At 44.2% G+C, this 20,286-nt stretch overlaps 1 pseudogene across 1 annotated transcript; it reads right to left on the bottom strand.

Moving 5' to 3' along the window:
- Positions 1 to 1,758: 1,758 nt before the first annotated feature.
- On the bottom strand, positions 1,759 to 2,205 carry LOC101710261 (large ribosomal subunit protein eL33 pseudogene; annotated as a pseudogene). The gene has a single exon (XR_015444995.1). The product of XR_015444995.1 is annotated as a large ribosomal subunit protein eL33 pseudogene (transcript).
- Between the last annotated feature and the right edge of the window lie 18,081 nt (positions 2,206 to 20,286).

The raw sequence follows: 20,286 nt of genomic DNA, 5'->3' as shown, positions 1-20,286 counted from the left end.
ACCATACCAAAAAAAAAAAAAAAGATTTCAAGCAACCAATGAGATAATGGTATTCTAATTTTTCGTGTGGGTGTGTGGGACTACAGCTTGAAGCCCGAGTACTGGGTGATGGGCACACACCATCACACTGTGGTGGATGTGTAGTTATAACCTTCTCAGAAGAGGCAATAGATGGCAACAGCAGAAAAAAGGGCATTATGGACAGGAATGGAGTGGAAATGAGAGCTATGGAAAACATGCCGAAGATGGTGCAGAAAGAAAGAAGAATATAGGAAAGAGAATTTTAGAAATGTGAAAAACGGAATAAGAAACTTCAACATGTGCCTAGGAAAAACACCAAGAGGAGGAAGAGTAGAGAGAATAGAGAGAAGTAATATTCAAAAAGCTTCAGGTGGGGGCTTTTCTAGACACAAATCTAAGACTGAAAATACCAATGAACTTTAGTCAGAACAAATACTGCAACTCCTAGCTGGGTGTGGTGGCACACACCTGTAATCCCAGCACTCTGGAGGCTGAGGCAGGAGGATGGATCGCCGTGAGTTCGAGGCCAGCCTAGGCTCCATAATGAGTTCAAGGCCAGCCTGACTACAGAGTGAGACCCTGTCTCAAAAAAAACAAACAGGGCCGGGGATTTAGCTCAGTGGTTCGCGCCTGCTACGCAAGCACAAGGACCTGAGTTCGATCCCCAGTACCAAAAAAACCCCCAAACAAATAAACAAAAGCAAAAAACAAAAAAGAAACAAATATAGCAACTCAACAGCACACTTCTGTTCATGAGCAAACCTTCCAACATACTGAGGATGAGAGGTAGGAAGATGTTGCCTGGGCTTCTCATCAGTGGGCTTTGTTCCTTTGTTTTGTTTTTTGAGACACGGTCTCACTGTGTAGTCAGGCTGGCCTTGGACTCAATCAATTCTTCTGCCTCAGCCTCCCAAATCAGTGGGCATTTTATTAGCAGTAGAGCATTAGGGAAACAAAACTGAGTGAAATTGGACATGTCTCTTCTCATACATCAGATCTGGGGCAGCCATTAAATCGCTCCTTCTCTGTACTGAGTCTAGACAGGATTTCTCCTCTCGTCAGAGAGGAGAGTTTGAAGAGGGGCCCAGGGAGAAGGAAGCTTCCACCAGGAGGTAAACAAGTAGCCAATAAAGTTATACCCTCGAGCTGGCGATTCTTTGCACACGGAGCAGGACGCCTCTGCCAGGTGTAGAACAGAGTGAGTCCTTTCCTGACCTTCTGTTCTCCTCACCTCTACTCGTTCTCGCCACCCACTGAGTGGAGACCATTATGTATCTTAGACATGCTTCTCTGCAATATTTGATTTCATTTTTTTCAAACTTCTCAACAAAGGGCTGGGGATTTAGCTCAGTGGATGGGATTACAGGCACGTGCTGCTGCACCTGGTTCAAAATATCTTATTGTACTGAATTTTTAGGCTGAGGTTGCCTTTGTAGAACTAAAACCTCAGAAAGCAAAGCTGAAGATAATAGAGAACTAATATAACATCAATTTTCTTTTTAGTGGTTGCTCTGAATTTTTTTTTTTTTTTTTTTTTTGGGTACTGGGGATCGAACTCAGGACCTTGTGCTTGTGAGGAATGTGGCGGAACCACTGAGCTAAATGCTCTGAATTGTTTGAGGGGGGCAGGTGTTGCTGAGGTGCTAGAACACACTAAATACATGCTCTACTGCTGAGCTACACCCCCAGCCCCAACTTTATTCATTTAGTTTTCTTTTTTTTTTTTTTTTTTTTAAATACAAGAGCACAAATCCACTTTTATTTTTCATTAGTTTAAATCCTTGACAGGTACAGCATCACACAGATTCGGTGTCCAATGGCCTTAGCAGGAAGGTTGCTTTGGAACTTGGCCCGACCCATGTCGCTGTTTCCATGGGCTCGAGTTACCTTTCCCCAGATCACTCTGGTTTTGTTTGGTTTGCCACCTGGAGTCACTGTGTTGTTTTTCGCTTTGTACACATAAGCACATCTCTTGCCCAAATAGAATTCAGTTTCATCGCGGGCATAAACACCTTCAATTTTAAGAAGAGCTGTGTATTCCCTTTGGTTCCGGAGACCTCGCTTATAGCCAGCAAAAATGGCCTTGCACCACAGTCTTCCAGACATGTTTGTCTTTTGTAAGTCCTGTTCCCAGCAGGCCTCCACAAACTCCAAGATGGCGGAAAGAGAAGGCCATGCATTTAGTTTTTTGAGACAAGGTCACACTATGTAGCACAGGCTGGCCTCAAACTTGTGGTGATCCTACTGCTTCAGGCTCCTGAGTGCTGGGATTATAGGTGGGCACCACCATGCCCACCTACTTTAACATTTATTTATTTATTTATTTTGGTACCAGGGATCAAACTCACATCCTTGTGCTTGAAAGGCAGGTACCAGAACCACTGAGCTAAGTCTCCGGCCCTACTTTAACATTTTTAATACCACATGCTACCTTTAAATACTATACTGCTGTGCAGTGACCTCACAAGTGCATATTTCCACTTCTCCCTTCCTGTCTCTGTATTATTGTCATGCTTTTTACTTCTACATCTGTTATAAATGCTATCATATGTTAGGTTTTTTTAGTTAAATCACCAATTACATTATAAAATATTTTTAATTAAGGAAAAGTCTCCCTCATCAATGTACTGAGCAGGGGTTAAAGATCTGGGTGGGGCCAGGGATTTAGCTCAGTGGCACTGTGCCTGCCTGGAAATCTCACGGTTCTGAGTTTGATCCAGAGTATAAAAAAAGAAATCTGGGTGGGATTTGCACGCAGAACTTGCTGTTCCATCTCTGCGGTTCTCTCCTTTCCTCATTTCTTTTTTTTTTTTCAGTCACTGACATCCCTCTAAGACTGTAGCCTTCAGCTTAGCTGAAGTTCTGGTTGTCCCACTCTGCATGACCTGGGGAAGGCCCAGGAGGGAAAATTCTTAATGATTATACATAAAGCCAGACATAGCGGCTCACCCCTGTAATCCCTGCTTGGGAGGCTGAGGCATGAGGATCACAAATTCACCTCAGCCTGGGCAATTTAGCGATTTAATGAGGCTCTGTCTCAAAATAGAAAAATAAAAAGGCCTGGGGATGCAGCTCATTGTGAAGGCCCTGGGTCCAATCTCCAGTACTGAAAAACTTTTTTCCTTCTGTGAGAGGTTGGCCCAATGAGAATTATTTCACCAGAAGTAAACTACCAGAACAGCAAGAGGGATATGGTAAAACCTTGGTTTTCAAGAATAATTCATGCTGGAAACGTGCTTGTAATCCAAAGCACTTGTATATCAAAGTGAATTTCCCCAGCAGAAATAATGGAAACTCAGGATTTGTTCCACGACCCAAAAATATTTCCATAAAAATGATTACAACCTGTAATATAATGCAAAATAATGAAGAAAATACACAATATAAAGAAAAATAAATTAACCTGTACTTACCTTTGAAAATTTTATGGCTGGTAGGAGAGAGACAAGAGAGGGTTATTGTGTATGACTTTCATTATCACTATCAGAATCACTGTGTGGTGGATTGACTAATGGTCAACTTGTAATGCCCAGCTGAACTGAATCAGCCTATTTTGGGTGTGGAAGACCCACATGAAGATTGTTACCAATAGCCATAAACAGAACAGGAGGGGACGATCAGGGCCTGTTGATTTTCTAGAAGCTTGCTGTGGATGGTTTTCCTGATGGGAATTAGGCTGTTCTCATCCGAGAAGGAGCTCGGGGCCTCACTGTCCCTAGGAATGGCTGCTGTTCTCTTTAGGGGAGCTCTGATCTTCACTGTGAGCATCACTTCCTGGCTCCAGTGTGGATCCCTCAGCTTGGTGCCACAAATCCTTCATCTCACCGGTGTAGGTTTTCTGGCTTCCACCACTGGTCTTTGGTCCTTCCAGGTGCCGATCCTCAATACTGACAAAGCATGAGACATTGCCGTGGGCTCTAGGCCACTGGCTGGACTCAAGGACATTGCCTTGGACTCTAAGCCTTTTTTTTTGGACTCTAAGCCTTTAGCTGGACTTGTGTGGGAAATTGCTGGGATACAGACCCTCAGCTGGATCCTTTGGGCCTGTAGTGTGTGGTTAATCTCTCTTGCACTTCTTTGCATTTGACTTTTTTTGGTAATTATTATAATCCTATAAATTATGTGTCTTATAGTAAATGTATACTCTTGTCAAAACCCTGACTACAACCACACTGCTGCCTATTGGCTCAATGGAATCGTTTTCTTTTCATGCATCTTTAACAAGGAACCCCTCGAATGACTCTTTTTTTTTTTTATGACTCTTGCTTTTGCCTCCTTTTGAGGATTTCACAGAAATGTGACACCACATCGTCATTAAAGATTCATCGCTCGCACTGCTAGAGCCCCATTCAGGTGGTGCTTTTCTACAAAAATGTGCACTTTTTCCTTCATTTTACACGTCTCCCTGATCTCATTTGAAGTCAGAGATTCCTCTGCCTTTTTCTCCTTCTCCTCCTCCTTCATAACCTTTTGCTGTTGGGAGACAATCACCCACAATCCTGCAATGAGAGAGAGAAGAAACATTGGCTCAGTTGTGATCATGTGATGTTCAGCCTCACGTACAACTCCTATTGCAAGTTAAAGTTTATTAGAAATGTTTGCTTGTCTCATGGAACACTTGCATAACACTTTACTCGCAATCCAAGGTTTTGCTGTATTTTTAAATTATAATCATTTTCTCTGGGTCCTCCATTTGAGGGCTTGAGTCTATTTATGTATATTAATTTCTGTGACAGATATAGTTAGAGATATTAACAAAATTTGGACATGCTTCCATCAGTAATAATTTATTTTCTGGGAATGGAAGATATATTTTCCCAGTTTTTGTTCTGAGTGTAAGTCTGTCATGTGTTCTAACAATGTGTTATGACAGAACAACCAAATGCAAATTCTTTCAGCTGTGAGTCACCCTTCTTATTAAAACCTGCATAATATGGTCTACAGACTTTCTCCATCTGTCAGGTAAAGAACACACTTCCTCCCAGAATAGCACCATTGTATTAGTTTCATATGATTTTCTTAGAAGGCCCTGTTTTTAAAAAGTTTGTAAATTCTAGTTCAGATAACCTTCTGGAGTCTCTCGAATGAAGTAACTTAATAACTTAATATATTTTAGTTTGCTTGGCTATGAGTGATATTTGTATATAAAAGTAAATTTTGGTGTAGAAATTCCCAGGCCTGGGAGAACCCCTTCAGTGTGCTGCTAGCCTGACACCAGCTGGGCTCACTTATCAGTAAATCACTCCTCTGATTTCTATTTGAACTCATCCCAGGAGCATAACACAGAACTCTCTTTATTACCAATGATTTTGCCGTCATTATTGTTAGTCTGTATGATTTTTTTCATGGCTTTGTTGTGAGAAAAAGAAAAGTTTATTCCAGTCAACAGAGACTAAAATCAGGAGATTCTAGCAGCTAGCTGGGAAAGGCTGAGTTTATCACATCCGTGTGTGGATGGGCTGACACTGGGAGAGAGCAGTAGCTAGCTAGGAGAGATTTCATCTGTGAGTGGATGGGCTAACACCAGGGGAGAGAGATGTTAGCAACTAACTGGGAAAGGAACTAAGCTTACCAAGGTTTTGAAGGGGCTAAGGAATCTGAGTGAAATATTTGACTTGGATGCCCCTGGATGGTCTGCTCAGGTGTGTACACAATTACTGGATTTCTCGGCACCAGAGGGGTTTCAACATTTTCTACATTTGAGTCTATTTGTCCTATTTACTAGGAAGCTCCTGTTTGCTGAGAGCAGTGTTTTCTTTGTCCTGTTTGTTTGTGAAGGACTAATGTAAGTTAGACCTGACAGTAATAAAACTAAAAGACAGGGCACCAGGAATGTAGCTCAACAGCACAGTGCCTGCCTAGCAAGGCCCTGAGTTCCATTCCTGGTATAAAAAACCAAAACAAAACAAAAACCTAGAAGACAAAGACAGGGTTTAGGGCTGGAGATGTAGCCCAGTGATAGAGCATTTGCCTTGCATGAGAGAGGTCTTGGCCTTTATCCCTGGCATCATATAAAAATAGAAAGAAAAGGGCCAGGGATTTAGCTCAGTGGCACTGCAGCTGCCTTGAAAGCGCAAGGTCCTGAGTTTGATCCTCCTACTACAAAAAGAAAAAAAAAATTTGTGCTGGTACAGTGTTCTTGGCAATGTTACTTAAGTTCAAAGGCCTGTGGCAGCTACACCAAAGGAAGATTTTTAGCACTGAGCTTCTAAAATCAGACACTGTCACAAGACTGTCATTGTTTGAGCGTTTCATTCAATCATATTTGTGATTTTTTTTGTAAGGTTCAGAATTGTCAACACCTAGACATACATATTCACCAGGAGGTGGAAATTGTCATTTTGTGCTTAGAATCATTAATCATCTGTCCATCTTATCAAGAGGAGTGAATACTGACAATCAATCACAGGGAGCCTCATTTAAATGCAAACAATGCAGCAATGTAGGTCAGTAAGTTCTCTCCCTCTTGGTGTACTTAGCAGTTAAGTACAGGCATTCTGAAGGTTGCTGATGGTAAAGGAAAAGTACTAGGTGCTCTTTTTGGTATGTTAACTGAGAAGACAATGTCGCGTCTTGGGCCTGTACACAAAGATATAATACCTGACCTAAAATACTGGCAGATTGCCCAACCTACACTGTAAGTTTCTTAAGGGACACAGGTCATGGGGAGGGGGTGTTGATTGAAAAATACACTGAAATGTTTAAATTTTTAAAATTTATTACAGTAAAGACAGTTGCCATGAATCCCTCTCAAAATACTCTCCTTTTTTTGAACACACTTATCCCATCATTCTGGCCACTTTCTGAAGCAGTTCTGGAAGTGTCTTTTACTATAATAAATTTTACAAATTCAAATACTTTTTTATTACATCTAGTATTATTATTTGCAATTTGGTCAGTGCCTCACATCTGCCTCATAATTTATTAGCTGGACAGCAAATATTTATTAAATCCATTAGCTTTTAGTAAACTGCATGAGCTAAGTTGCTCAACTATCAGGAGAGCTTGAGACCTAACTGACTTTTGCTTTGAGGAAGTCACTGTCTCTCAGCAGGGACAGGTTCCAGGCCAAATCCCTGATACACAACGCATGGGATTTGCATACAACCTATGCCCGGCTCCCATACATTTGAATCATCTCCAGATTGCTTAAAGTGTAATAGGGCACAAAGGCTGGGTAAACAGTCCTCCCACTGCAGTGCTTTGGGCGTCATGATAGCACCCAGAAGAAAATCCTTCTTGAGTTTCCTAAACTCTAAAATAGGGAAAATGTCTTCTACTGATTCTTGATAACCTGTAAAATAGCATACAAAGAAAATCTTCGTTTATCAAACTTGTGAACGACCTCTGAGAGGTCAGGATTTTAACTATCATCATAATTCAAAGCCAAGATGTTCTCTTAGCTCACTTGATCTTCACCAAAAGGCTGAGAAGCCATAAGATGTGCTGAGCTCAAACAAAAGATTATTCTATCAGAAAGATCATCACAGATAATCATTGGCAAATGGATGGGCATTTGCACTTTTCATTTACAACTGAAGTCTACTGCTTTAGAGATGACCTGTTTATAACCACACAAAAAACTAGTTTAAAATGGCCAAGTCATTTGTGCCTGTACTTGGGAGGCTGAGGCAGGAAGATTGAAGGTTTGAGACCACCCTAGGCCACTCAGCAAGACCCTGTTTCTCTCTCTCTCTCTCTTTTTTTTGGACCACAGATCGAACTCAGGACCTTGGGCTTGCCAGACTGGCACTATGCCAGTGAGGTACATCCTTGGCCCAAGACCCTGTCTCAAAATAAAAAATAATAAGGGCATGTAGTGTAGCTCAATGGTAGAGCAAAGGTGTGCTTAGCATATGCAAGGCCATGGCTTCAATCCCCAGCACTACCAAGATCATTTTTTAAAGTTTTTAAAAATAAGTCTTTATATATATATATATATATATATATATATGTATAGCCCCCCCAAAAAGTGTAAATAGCCAATTTTTTTGTTTTGTTTTTGGTACCGGGGATCGAACTCGGGTCCTTGCGCTTTCGAGGCAGGCAGTGGAACCACTGAGCTAAATCCCCAGCCCATAAATAGCCTATTTTAAAAATGCAGTAAAACCAATAGGCTATAAATAAAGTTATATCACTAATAATTACTAATAAAACTGTTCCTGATTTAATTATATTAAAATGTAATCATACTAATAAAGCAAATATAATTAATAAAAACAGCATACATTTATATTAATACTAATTAATAATAAAAAATTTGAAATGGAGTCTCGCTATGTTACTCAGGCTGATCTCAAACTCCTGGGTTCAAGCAATCTCCCTGCCTCAGCTTCCCAAGTAGCTAGGATCACAGGAGTGCTCCACGGCACCTAGCACTATTAGATTTTTTAAAAATGCAGACTAGCTATGGCAGGGACGGTTAGCTTAATGGTGACAAGTACATTTTTTCTAATTAAAACTAACCCAGGCCAGGGATTTAGCTCAGTGGTTCAGGAGCCTGCCTTGCAAGTGAAAGGTCCTGAGTTTGATCCCTGGTACCAAAAAAAAAAAAAACCTAACCAGTGCTAGGCATGGTGGTGCACTCCTGTAATCCAGCACTCTAGAGGGAGGGTGAGGCAGGTGGATCACAAGTTTGAGCCCAGCCTGGGTATCTTAGTGACTTAGCAAAAACCTGCCTTAAAGAAAAAGAAGAGATGGAGATACAGCTCAGTGCCAAGGCCCTGAGTTCAATCCTCAGCACTGCAAAACAAAAACAAAAAATTAGTAAAATTGTACAAATCACTGAAGTGAAGACCAGAGCCCAGGGAATGCACTGTGTGCTCTGTCTTCATGACTGGCCAGTGGAGACACTGGCGAGCAGGACAGGACATTCCCACCGGCCGAGTGGGCTCAGGCCTGGCCTCTCAGCCCTAGCACAGCTGAGCTTCCTACCACGGTTGACAGGAGCCTCCAGCTTGTTTATGCGGGGACTGATGACTTGCGGCAGCCACGGGAAGTCACAGGCTATGCCAGGGACCAGGAGCACGGGGGCAGCTCCTACTCTCAAAAGGGCAGCAAACATGGAGACTTCTGATGTTATTATTGGGAACTAGATGATAAATGCAAGAGTAAAGTACAACTAAGTATGTACAATTATAATAATCACCTGATTTTGAGTACTCTTTGCTACCTCTGAATAAGTGCCTGTTTTCTTTCCCTATCATTAATCTTCATATCATGGATCATACTGTAAGTTCCTCCCTCCCCACTTCTATACTGGGGATTGAACCAGGGCTTTGGGGGTGCTAGTCAAGCACTCGGCCACTGAGCTGCATCCTCAATCCTTTACTATGAGACCATCTCACTCTGCAGCCTAGACTAGCCTCATACTTAGATCCTCCTGAGTAGCTGGGATCACAAGCATGTGCCACTGTACCTGGGTCATTTCCATAGGCTCTCTGCTGTTGGAATACAGCAACAGACAAGGAGACCAGCTGTGCTGCTAGTAGTTTAGGGTCCAGCAGGGGTTCGAGGCATCAACGAAGTCTTGACAGGATAAGGGCTACCAAATGGAAAGTCCCAAAGGAAGCTTCCAAAAAAACTCACCTGCCAGGTGACATTTCTCACTGGGTGCTGGTTCCTTTTGATATGGGGGAATAGATGTAACCCACAAACCTGCTAGACATTCAAAGCGGGAGTTCATGTTCTCTAAAATCAAAGAATGAATTCTAGGAACAATGGAGGTTAAGAGTAGGAAAATTTGAGAGAAAGAAAGCTTCTAAGAGAGACTGAAGGGGACCAGAAAATGGGTTGCCCGCTCACCCAACTTCTCAAAGGCGTTTTATGGGACAAAGCCAGGAGGTGAGGCGGGTTCAAGGTGGGACAAAACTGTAGCCAACTAGTAAGATCACAAGTACAGTTGCTTAGGTAATATTGATCTAATGAGAAATCAAAAGGTGGAAAAAACTATGAACAACCAAACAGACTATGAGAAGTATATACACTTAGGTAATATTGATTAAATGCGAATCCAATGGGGACACAAGTCACATAGCAAGCGTACAAGAAAAGAGCAAGGATTTTCGGTGGTAAGGGGTGAGTCGGGCATCTTTTTTGGAAGATCTTGGTCCCTCACCCAGGTGATTGACACCTATGTAGAATATCAATCACTGCTATTCATCCTACATGGGAGTGGTAGTTTCTCTCCTTTTAGAGTGCTGGCCTTCAGTGAATGTGTCTTCACTGTCCTCCATGTTGGCTCCTCGTGGGCTGGCCCTATATAACTGCCTACCGGATATCTAATTAACTTACCTATCTGTAATACTGTCATTTGCGGGTTTCTTTTCTTCTTTTTTTTTTTTTTTGGTACCAGGGATTGAACTCGGGACCTTGTGCTTGCAAGGCAGGCACCGGAACCACTGAGCTAAATCCCTGGCCCTTATTTGTGGTTTTCCTTTGTTTGGGTCTTGAGGCTAATTTTGCTTCAAGTCAACTCAAATTCTTTGATGTAGCAAAGATGTGCTGGTGTGGTTGACCACACAGGGACATTCACAACCCTGCCCTTCACAAGACCCTGAAGTGACACATTGACTAGAACTTCTCAGCTGGGTTCTCACCCATGGAAATGGTGACTTATTTACAAGGAGACTCTAATCATCTCAGAAGTTGGCCAAACAGAGAAAGGAGAGAAGAGAGTGTGCACAGACTGGAGCTGGCCAGAATGAAGAGAAGAAAGGACGGGGCTGCTCGTCACTACAGTGTGGGTCTGGAGTGTCACCAAGGCCTGTGTGTTGGCGGCTTGGACAGGGTGGCACTTCTGAGAGATGGTGGGGCCTTCCGGCCATGAACCCCCACCCTTCCTCTCCCGTCCGCTTCCTGGCCTTGGTGAGGGTTCTGGCTCAATACTGTGGGTAGGTAAATTAATTAGCTATCTTGTAGGCAGTTAAACAAGGCCAGCCTCGAGGAGCCAACAGGAAGGACGATGGAGACACATTCACTGAAGGCCAGCATTGTAAAAAAGAAACTGCCAAAGCCACGTGCTTTCCCCCGCCCCACCCGGGATGAATAGCAGTGATAGATATTGTAAGTAGGTGTCTATCACCTGGGTGGGGGACCAAGATCTTACCCACCCCTTCCAGGAAAGGTCTGGGACCCATCCCCTACTGAAAATCCTTGCTCGGTCGTTGTATGCTTGCTGTGTGACTTGCTTCCCCATTGGATCTCCATTTAATCAATATTACCAAAATGTCTATACTTGCAATCTTATTGGTTGATCATAGTTCTGTCCCACCTTGTGATTTCTCATTGTATCAATATTACCTTAGGGACCATATTTGTAATCTTACTAGTTGATTACAGTTTTTTCCCACCTTGAACCCACCTCACCTCATGGCTTTGTCCCATAAAACAACTTTGAGAAGCAGGGTTGGCTGCTAACCCATTTTCCAGTCTTCTTTCTGTCTCTTAGACAGAAGCTATCTGGGCCAGGGATGTAGCTCAGCGGCACAGTACCTGCCGGGCAAGGGTGAAGTCCTGAGTTTGATCCCTGATACAAAAGAAAAAAGAAGAAGGAGTTAACTTTCTCTGAATACGTTTTTCCTACTCTTGACCTCTGTTGCTCCTAGAATTCTTTCTTCAATTTTAGAGAACACGAACTTGCGCTTTGGATGCCTAGCAGGTTTGGAAGTTACATCTATTCCTGCTATATCACCACCACGGCCTTTGGCACTCGGCATGGCCACGACATGGCCAAAGCCCTGGGGTCAGCCCCATCTGGGACGGCACCCCCTAAAACTGCAAGTCACACCAAATCTCTTCGTAAAGCCCAGGGAGCCCGAGGTCCCAGCAGGAAGCTGATCGAGGCTGTCTCCAGGCGACAACGGGCTGAGGAAGCAGCGGCCTTCCGGGCTGCGGTGGGGTCCGATCTATCAGAGAAGCAAGAAAGGAGATTTGCCTAGGAAACTCTCAAGTTTTAGGGTCTTTGGTGGTGGGGGGTGCCAGGGATTGAACTCGGGACCTTGTGCTTTTGAGGCAGATGCAGTACCACTGAGCTAAATCTCCAGCCCAGCGTCAAGTAATTTTTAAAATTCGTGCAAGCTGAATATACCGTTCTTGCCTTTTTGTGCTCGTGGGACTGTGTTGCACGGTGACTTTCCAGGCATGCAGACTTCTGGAACCGGTTTCCTTTCCCACTCTGCTCAGCTCTCCCCGCTCTGCCCCACCGGAACTTGCTCCTGCACCAGTGAGTCCATGGGAAGGCAGAGGTTAGCGGGCTTCCAGTTCTTCTCCCTGGCTTGCTTCACAGGAGTGGAGCAGGGGGGCGAGGCGAGTGTAAGGTTCTCTTTTCCCCTCCTTCTTTCCCGGAAGGCTGAGGCCGGGGTGAGAATGTCTTTCCTGCCTTGGCAGCGGCCCCCTTGAAGAGAGGAGCTCGGGAGCTCTCTACAGCTGACCCGTCCTCTGCCATGTTGTCACAGGGTGCAGTCCTGTCCCTGGGTGACCCCATGGAGTGCGACTTAACCACACTGTCACAAAGGAAACCCCAGCTGTCCCAACAGCTCTGTCTGTGTCCCACCATGAATGCTCCTTTTTTTTCTTTTTTTTTTTCGGGACAGGGTCTCCCGATGTAGTCCAGGCTGGCCTCAAACTCACAGCCATCTTCCTGCCTCAGCCTCCAAAGTGCTAGGATGATAGGCACACCTCACAGCACCTGGCTTCAGTTTTTGTTCACACATCAGTTAGGAGGTTCCAGAAGCAGATATAACTAAATAGGTGCTGCATTCCTTTGAGCACCTGCACTTCGCTCTTGAGTACATCCTACATCACCTCTAATACATCTTCATGCCTCTTAAAAAAAAATAAAACTGTAGGGCTGGGAATTTAGCTCAGTGGTTCTGCCACCTTCCTCACAAGGTGGAAGTGCAAGGACCCGAGTTTGATCCTTGGTACCAAAAAAAAAAAAAAAAAAAAGAAAAAGATAACTGTAAATATATTTGACTACTGAAGGTCCAAAATGAACTTAATATTTGGTAGCAATCCCACACAAATTCAGATATAGTTGGGACATACTTTTCCAGTCCTGCTTCTCATTAGTCTTTTCTCTCTTTTTTTTGGTACCTAGGATCAAACTCAGGACCTTGCGCTTTCGAGGCAGGCAGCAGAACCACTGAGCTAAATCCCTGGCCCATTAGTCTTTTTTCTTGAGCTGGGGTCTCACTGTGTTGCCCAGGTTGGCCTTGAACTCCTGGGCTAATAAAGCCACCTCGTGCCTCAGCCTCCCGAGTACTGGGACTACAGCCACAAGTCACCACGTCCGGCTTCTCACCATTCCCCACCCCATACTGGGAATCAAACTCAGGACCTTGTGCTTGCCAGGCAGGCGAGGCACCACTGAGCTACATTCCTGGCCCTCTCACCACTCTTACAATCAGCTCTAGACAGGAGTGGTGGCGCACACCTGTAATTCCAGCACTCAGGAGGCTGAGGCAGGAGAATCGTCAAGAGTGCAAGGTCAACCTGGGCTGCATAGGGAGTTCAAACTCAGCCTGCACTACCTAGCAAGACCCTGTGTCAAAACAACAACAAATCAAATACTGTTCCCAGAATTTCCTACTTCCTGTTGCTTGTCAAAATCCTGTCTCGTATGACACATCCAACTGCATACCAGCACACTCTGACGTACATGTCTCACAAACATCAGACCAGAGAGACTGACCTGTAGGAAGAGCGGTGGCTCTGAGGACATTTCTAGTGAATTTGTCCCCGGGGAGTCCCAGGAGCCGGCCTCTGTCAACCCGAGTAGACAGGTGTGGTTTTCTGTGGGGGCAGCTGTGTGGTTCTCTTGTGCAAGACTCGGTGGGTTGACACTGCACTTCTGCTCCTGCCTCCAGCACGCTGGGTGGAGACTCCCCAGGCCGAGTCACGGGCTGTAGTTGGTCCCAAGTTGACAGCTAGGATTTCTACCGAGAAGGAAGTCAGCTCCCACTGTGAGCAATGGAAAGAAGGCGGCAGCAAGGCCTGGGCGGGAGGCCCAGGGGAGGAAAGCTGGGATCAGGAAAGAAACTAAGAAGTTGAGTGAGTCGGGGGTCACAGGCGGGTGAGCCAAAGAAAGAGCTGCTGTCCACACCTGCAGAAAACACAGGCCAAGGGACCGGGGACTCCTGAGACCCCGAAAGCTGCATAGCTATTCCCACTGCTAATCCTCCTAGGCCTCAGATTCCTTTCTCTGTCCTTTGCCCTAAATTGCTGAGAGCAAATCCTGGGTTTGACAAGACACAGCTGAAGTGAATCAGTACTTCAGCTTCAGGTACCCTGAGGAGGCTGGCAACTTTCACAGCATTTAGTGGATAGATTGTTTTACATTTAATTTTTATTATTTTAAAAATAAATTTTATTTTACATTTAATTTGTAATATACATCTCTTTAAACTTAATTTTAAAAATATATTTCTGTTTTTTCCTCTGTTTTGTTTTGTTTTTTGAGACAAGCTTTCACTATGTAGTTCAGGCTGGCCTTGAATTTACTATGTAGCCCAGGCTGCCCTCAAACCTGTGATGATCCTCCTGCTTCAGCCACCCAAGTGCTGGGAATGCAGGTGTGCGCCACCACACTGGGCCTCTTCTTTTGTTGTTATGTTTTTCTTTTGTTGTCTTCTCTTATTATAATAATATAGTAGATACATCTTTTTTTTGGTACTGGGGATCGAACTCGGGTCCTTGTACTTTCGCAGCAGGTGGCGAAACCACTGAGCTAAATCCCCAGCCCCAATACATCTTTGAATAGACCTGGGGTTCAGAAAATGCCTGAACCTGATTATTTTTAGTATGCATGTTGACCTAGGGTCACTCCAATAGAAGTTAAGCTCTCCAGGGCGGGGGTTTGGCTCAGTGGTTCCTTTGCCTGCCTTCCAAGTGCAGAGTCCTGAGTTCGATCCCTAGTACCAAAACAAACAACAAAAAAGTTAAGGTCTCCAAAGAAGCATGACTAAAAAACTCATGGTAATTCTCCTGCCTCAGCCTCCCGAGTGCTGGGATTACAGGCCTGAGTCCCATGCCCAGCTGTGTGTCAGATCTTGATCTTTTCAGTCCCCTTCCCTCTCACTCGCCCTCTCTGCCTTTCCCTGGTCTTTCCACCCTCAAGACTCTGACCTCTCTGTTTCCTACCATCTTTCTTTTAAATTTTTCAAATAAGAAATCATGTGATACTTGACCTTCTGTTTGACTTATTTCACTTAACATTAAAGTCTCAAGATCTATCCATTTTCCTACAAATGAGTCAGACTCATCCTTTTATGGCTGAATAATACTCCAGTGCATATTTATACCACATTTTCCTTATTCATTCATTTATTGATGGGTATCTGGGCTGTTTCCATGGTTTCTGTATTTTGAAGTGAGCTGCTGTTGACATGGCTATACAAGAAGTATCGCTATAGACAGATGCTTACTTACAGTTTTTATCCTCTGCACTTGGGAGGCTGAGGCAGGAGGATCACCCATTTGAGGCCAGTCTAAACTATGTAGTAAGCTTGAGGCCAGCCTGGACTAAATAGTGAGACTATGTGTCAAAAATCAAAAACAGGGCCAGAGATTTAGCTCAGTGGTTCTGGGGCCTGCCTTGAAATCGCAAGGTCCCGAGTTCGCTCCCTGGTCCCCACTCCAAAAAAAATCAAAACCAAAAATTTTTATCCTTTATAGTTTTCAACATTCCCAATGTTTGGATATTCCAAAATTTCCAACATATAGTGTTGAATAAATGTGAAATACTATTGGAAATCCTTTAAGATTATGGTTCTCACTAGACTGGGACTGTGTATATTGAAAGAAGAGCAAGGGCCAGTTCTTTGCTTGCTCAAGTGCATTTGTTAATTGTCTCAGCAAGGTTTTCTAAAACTATTTCAATAACAGATAAGAATAATAAGAATATTGCAGTCATAGTTGGCACCTTAACCGAACATCAGTTTAAATTGCTGGCAAAAAACCAACCCTCCCCAGCACCCCCCCCACCTGTATAAATGTCCTCTAGTGCAGTCTTGAAATGCTATTTCACAACTTAACAACACTTATTCAACTCACAGAAGTGTTTCTCACACATAAACCATACCCATATACAACACCAATTACAAACATTACTTTCTTCAGTGTAGCAATGAAATATTTTTAATTTTAATTTATTTGTTTGATTGTTTATTTATTTTGAGACAGGGCCTCACTATGCATCCCAGGCTGGCCTTGAACTCGAGGTGATCCTCCTACCTCAGCCTCCTGAGTGCTGGGATCACAGGTGTGTGCCACCATGCCTGGCATTGTTTCTTTTCTTTTTAGACTGCCCATTTCTTTACTTTCTTTCTCTCTCTCTCTCTCTCTCTCTCTCTCTCTCTCTCTCTCTCTTCTCTTTCTTTCTGTACCTTGGATCAAACTCGGGTCCTTGTGCTTTTGCAGCAGGCGGCGAAACCACTGAGCTAAATCCCCGGTCCCCTATGTTTCAGATATTCTTTCTGGTGATGATTCTAAAGCTTAAGAATTTGAAACACAAATCCACATGCAGTGGCACATGCTTGTAATCTCAGCTACTTTGGAGCCTGAGGCAGGAAGATTGAAAGTTCAGAGCCAGCCTGGGCTATTTATGATGCCCTGTCTCAACATAAAAAAATAGAAAGGTCTGGGGTGATAACTCTGTGCTCCCTGGGTTCAATCTCTAATACCCCTCTTCCCTCCAAATTGAAACAGAAATGTATATTGAGGATCTGAAAGTATTTTTGTGAGCAACAAATGAAAGGTGTTGGGCATGGAAGTCCAGCCTACCATTGGTAGTGAAGTGTGATGTTTACACCTTTTCCCTCCCTGTTTCCTCGCCTGCACCTGCTCCCGAGCTCACACACGGTTTCCCGGGACTGCTGGCCCCACCTGCAGACGGAAGGTGCAGACCCTCCAGGCTCCGAGGAACCTGCAGAGACAACCTCCTCAGGACCTTTGCCAGCAACGTTGAGAAACTGGCACTGTCTGTTGCTGGGATCTGCAGCTGCGCGGAGGATGCAAGCCCGGAGGTGCAGATAACCACCTCAGGGAGCACAAAGCCCAACACAGAGTGGTGTGAGCGGCCTCCCAGGCAGGTGCTGGAGACTCTCAATCTGCTGTACTTAAAGCCAGACGCAAGGACATTTTTAACTTTTGCTGTTTATTATTACTGTTTTTTGAGATGAGACCTCATTATGTTGCCCAGGTTGGCCTAGAATTCCTGGTCTAGAAGTCCTCCTGCCTCAGCCTCCCTATACTCCCTCCTGCACTACAGACACCAGGCTCTAGAAGCAATTTTATATTCCCTGCTACATACCCCATGAAGCCCTTTGGGTTTAAATAATCGTGAGTTAGGTTTCTGCCATTTGCAACAAAAGAGAACCTTGACAGTGAGAACGCTATAAATATTCAGTTGCAGTAATGCCCAGGTATGGCCTTCATTCTAGGCACCTGCGGGTCAGAGCTCAGAAAGTGGGGAACTTCTGGTCTTCACTGAGGTATAATGAAGCACAACTCCATCACAGTGGCTCCAGCGTTTTAAATTATGCTTTAATTTCGATGAATTTTTAGATCTATCATGTATGTAAAGGGTTAAAAAACCTTAGAGAACAGTAATAAAAGGAACATCCATGTATCAACTCCGAGGTTGAGAAACAGGAGCCTGCAGCTGGGCATGGTGGTGAACACCTGCCGTTCCTGCACTGGGGAGGCTGAGGCCAGCTGATGACAAGTTTGAGCCCAGCCCAGGCCTCCTAGTGACTTCTCCACATCTCTCCAAGTAATAATAGAAAGGAAGCTGGGAGTGGTGATGCATACTTGTCATCCCAGTGAGCAGGAGACTGATATTTCAACTGTTCTCATGGCTGAACTGATTTAGTAGAATATGGCTATAAATCTTTGTGAATTGATCACATTTAATTTTTTATTCTCGCTGTTTTTGATTTTTTTTTTCGGTGCAGGGGATCAAGTCCAGTAGCTGAAATGATAATATGTGCCACCATGCCCAGCTTCTATCGTTTGAGATAGCATCTCATACCATCGTAGGCTAGGTTGACCCTGAACTCCTTCCTACCTGGCTAGGACTGGCCTTTTGGTGAAATTTGGCTTTAATTTCTCTTGATTTCTTAGGTCAAACAAGTTAGTTTTTTGATTTGGTGATGTGGAACTTCAGTATGAGTGGTCCCATTTTGGTGTTTTTTTGTTTGTTTTTTGGTACCGGGGATCGAACTCGGGTCCTTGAGCTTGCGCAGCAGGCGGCGAAACCGCTGAGCTAAATTCCCGGCTTGGTTTTTATTCTGATCGGTTAGGACCCAGTGTTTGGGGCTTAGGTCAAAACAGTGGCTTCCTGAGACGCTGACAAGTGTATCCCCAGACTTCCTTCCATTCAGTCCATCTTCGTTAATATACGTAAAACTGTGAAGTGTAGCTCAGCGGGGCCCCGCCTGCCTGGCAAGCACAAGGTCCGTCAATTCCCGGTACCGCCCCCCCCCCCCCCAAACACAACTGCCCAGGATCTCCATGACTTTATAGAAGAGGCATTTATCCATTCGCATATGCAAATAGTATTCCTCTGTTAGTAGAGATCTCTGGACTATAGTGAGAGGGAACCTGTTGAAGAACGTGTGTAAAGCAGCTAAAGATCTGAGTCAGGGGTAGTGAGCTGGGAGGGGGCGTGGCCAAGCTGGCTGGAGTGACAAGCGGGACCTGCTCCTTAGGAGATACCAGGACCGCGCCAAGTAATTCCCAGGATCCCCTATGCAGGACTTCTTGCTAGTTCTCACAAACTTTGGGCACTGTTTCTGGTTTGTCCGGTCCAATTCTTTGAGGCAAAAAGGACCTGGAATATGTTTAATTGGGAGCCAATTCTAAAGGAACTACCTGATAACAGTAGCGTACTTGCGCTAGGCCCTCCATTCTTTGCTCTGCAATATACTAGTGTGTGTGTGTGTGTGTGTGTGTGTGTGTGTGTAAGGCAGATAGATTTATTCGAAGTAAGTTCTTTCATCTGTATTATCTTTTTTTTTTTTTTTTTTGATGGTGGTGGTGGGACTGGGATTGAGCCCAGGATCTTTGTACTGAGCTATATCCCCAACCCTTTTTTAAAATTTTGAGACAGGGTCTAGCTAAGTCTCTAAGATCCCTGACCCACCCCTTACTGAAAATCCTTGCTCATTCCTTGTACGCTTGCTGTGTGACTTGCTTCTCCCTTCTCCATTGGATTCCCTTTTTTTTTTTTGGTACTGGGGATTGAACTCGGGACCTTGCACTTGCGAGGCAGGCACCAGAACCACTGAGATAAATCCCTGGCCCTGGGTTCCCATTTAATCAATATTACCTAAGCAACTATACTTGTCATAATCTTATTGGTTGTTCATAGTTTCGTCCACTTTTTGATTTCTCACTGGATCAATATTACCTAAGCGACTGTACTTGTGATCTTACTCAGTTGACTATAATTTTGTCCCACCTTGAGCCCATCTCCCCTCGTGGCTTTGTCCCATAAAACACCTTTGAGAAGTTGGGTGAGCGGGCAACCCACTTTCTGGTCCCCCTTCTGTCTCTCTTAGACAGAAGCTATCTTTCAATAAATTTTTCCTACTCTTAACCTCCATTGTTCCTAGAATTCATTCCTCAATTTTAGAGAACATGAACTCGAGCTTTGGATGTCTAGCAGGTTTGTGAGTTACATCTATTCCCTCACATCAGTATCATAACATGCCACTAAAAAAGTCCAGGAGCCTGTATCTCTCTTTTTTTCTTTATGGTGCTGGGAATTGAACCCTGTGCTTCATCCCCAGCCCTTTTAAATTATTTTTTGTTTGGACCCCAGGCTGGGCTCCAATTGAAGACCATCTTGCCTTAGCCTCCCAGAATGCTAGGCTGTGAGGCGTGTGATGCCACATCTGGCTAAGGTCATCATTCTTGACCTTCTCTTTGTTTTGTTTTTTTGGTACCAGGGATCAAACTCAGGACCCTGCACTTGCCAGGGAGGGGCAAGATCACTGAGCTACATCCCTGGTAAAATTTGTGAATTTGTGTTTGTGTGTGTGTGTGTGTGTGTGTGTGTGTGTGTGTGTGTATAGACTGGATAAATAAGAAGCTTATCTTCTATTTGCTTTGCCTAAGGTCCTCTTTTCAGCAACAATTCTGTGCCTTGTGTGGTGGCACACACATGTAAGGCCAGCACTTAGATGGCTGAGGCAGGAGGGTCGCATGAGTTCAAGGCTAATCTAGGCTACATAGTAAAACCCTATCTCAAAAACTAAACAA

Source organism: Heterocephalus glaber, unplaced genomic scaffold (assembly GCF_053883595.1).
Source record: "Heterocephalus glaber isolate CG9 unplaced genomic scaffold, H.glaber_assembly_v1.0 deba00001608, whole genome shotgun sequence".
Lineage (NCBI taxonomy): Eukaryota > Metazoa > Chordata > Mammalia > Rodentia > Bathyergidae > Heterocephalus > Heterocephalus glaber.
Note: the sequence above shows the minus strand (reverse complement) of the source record. Positions and strands in the feature narration are given on the sequence as shown.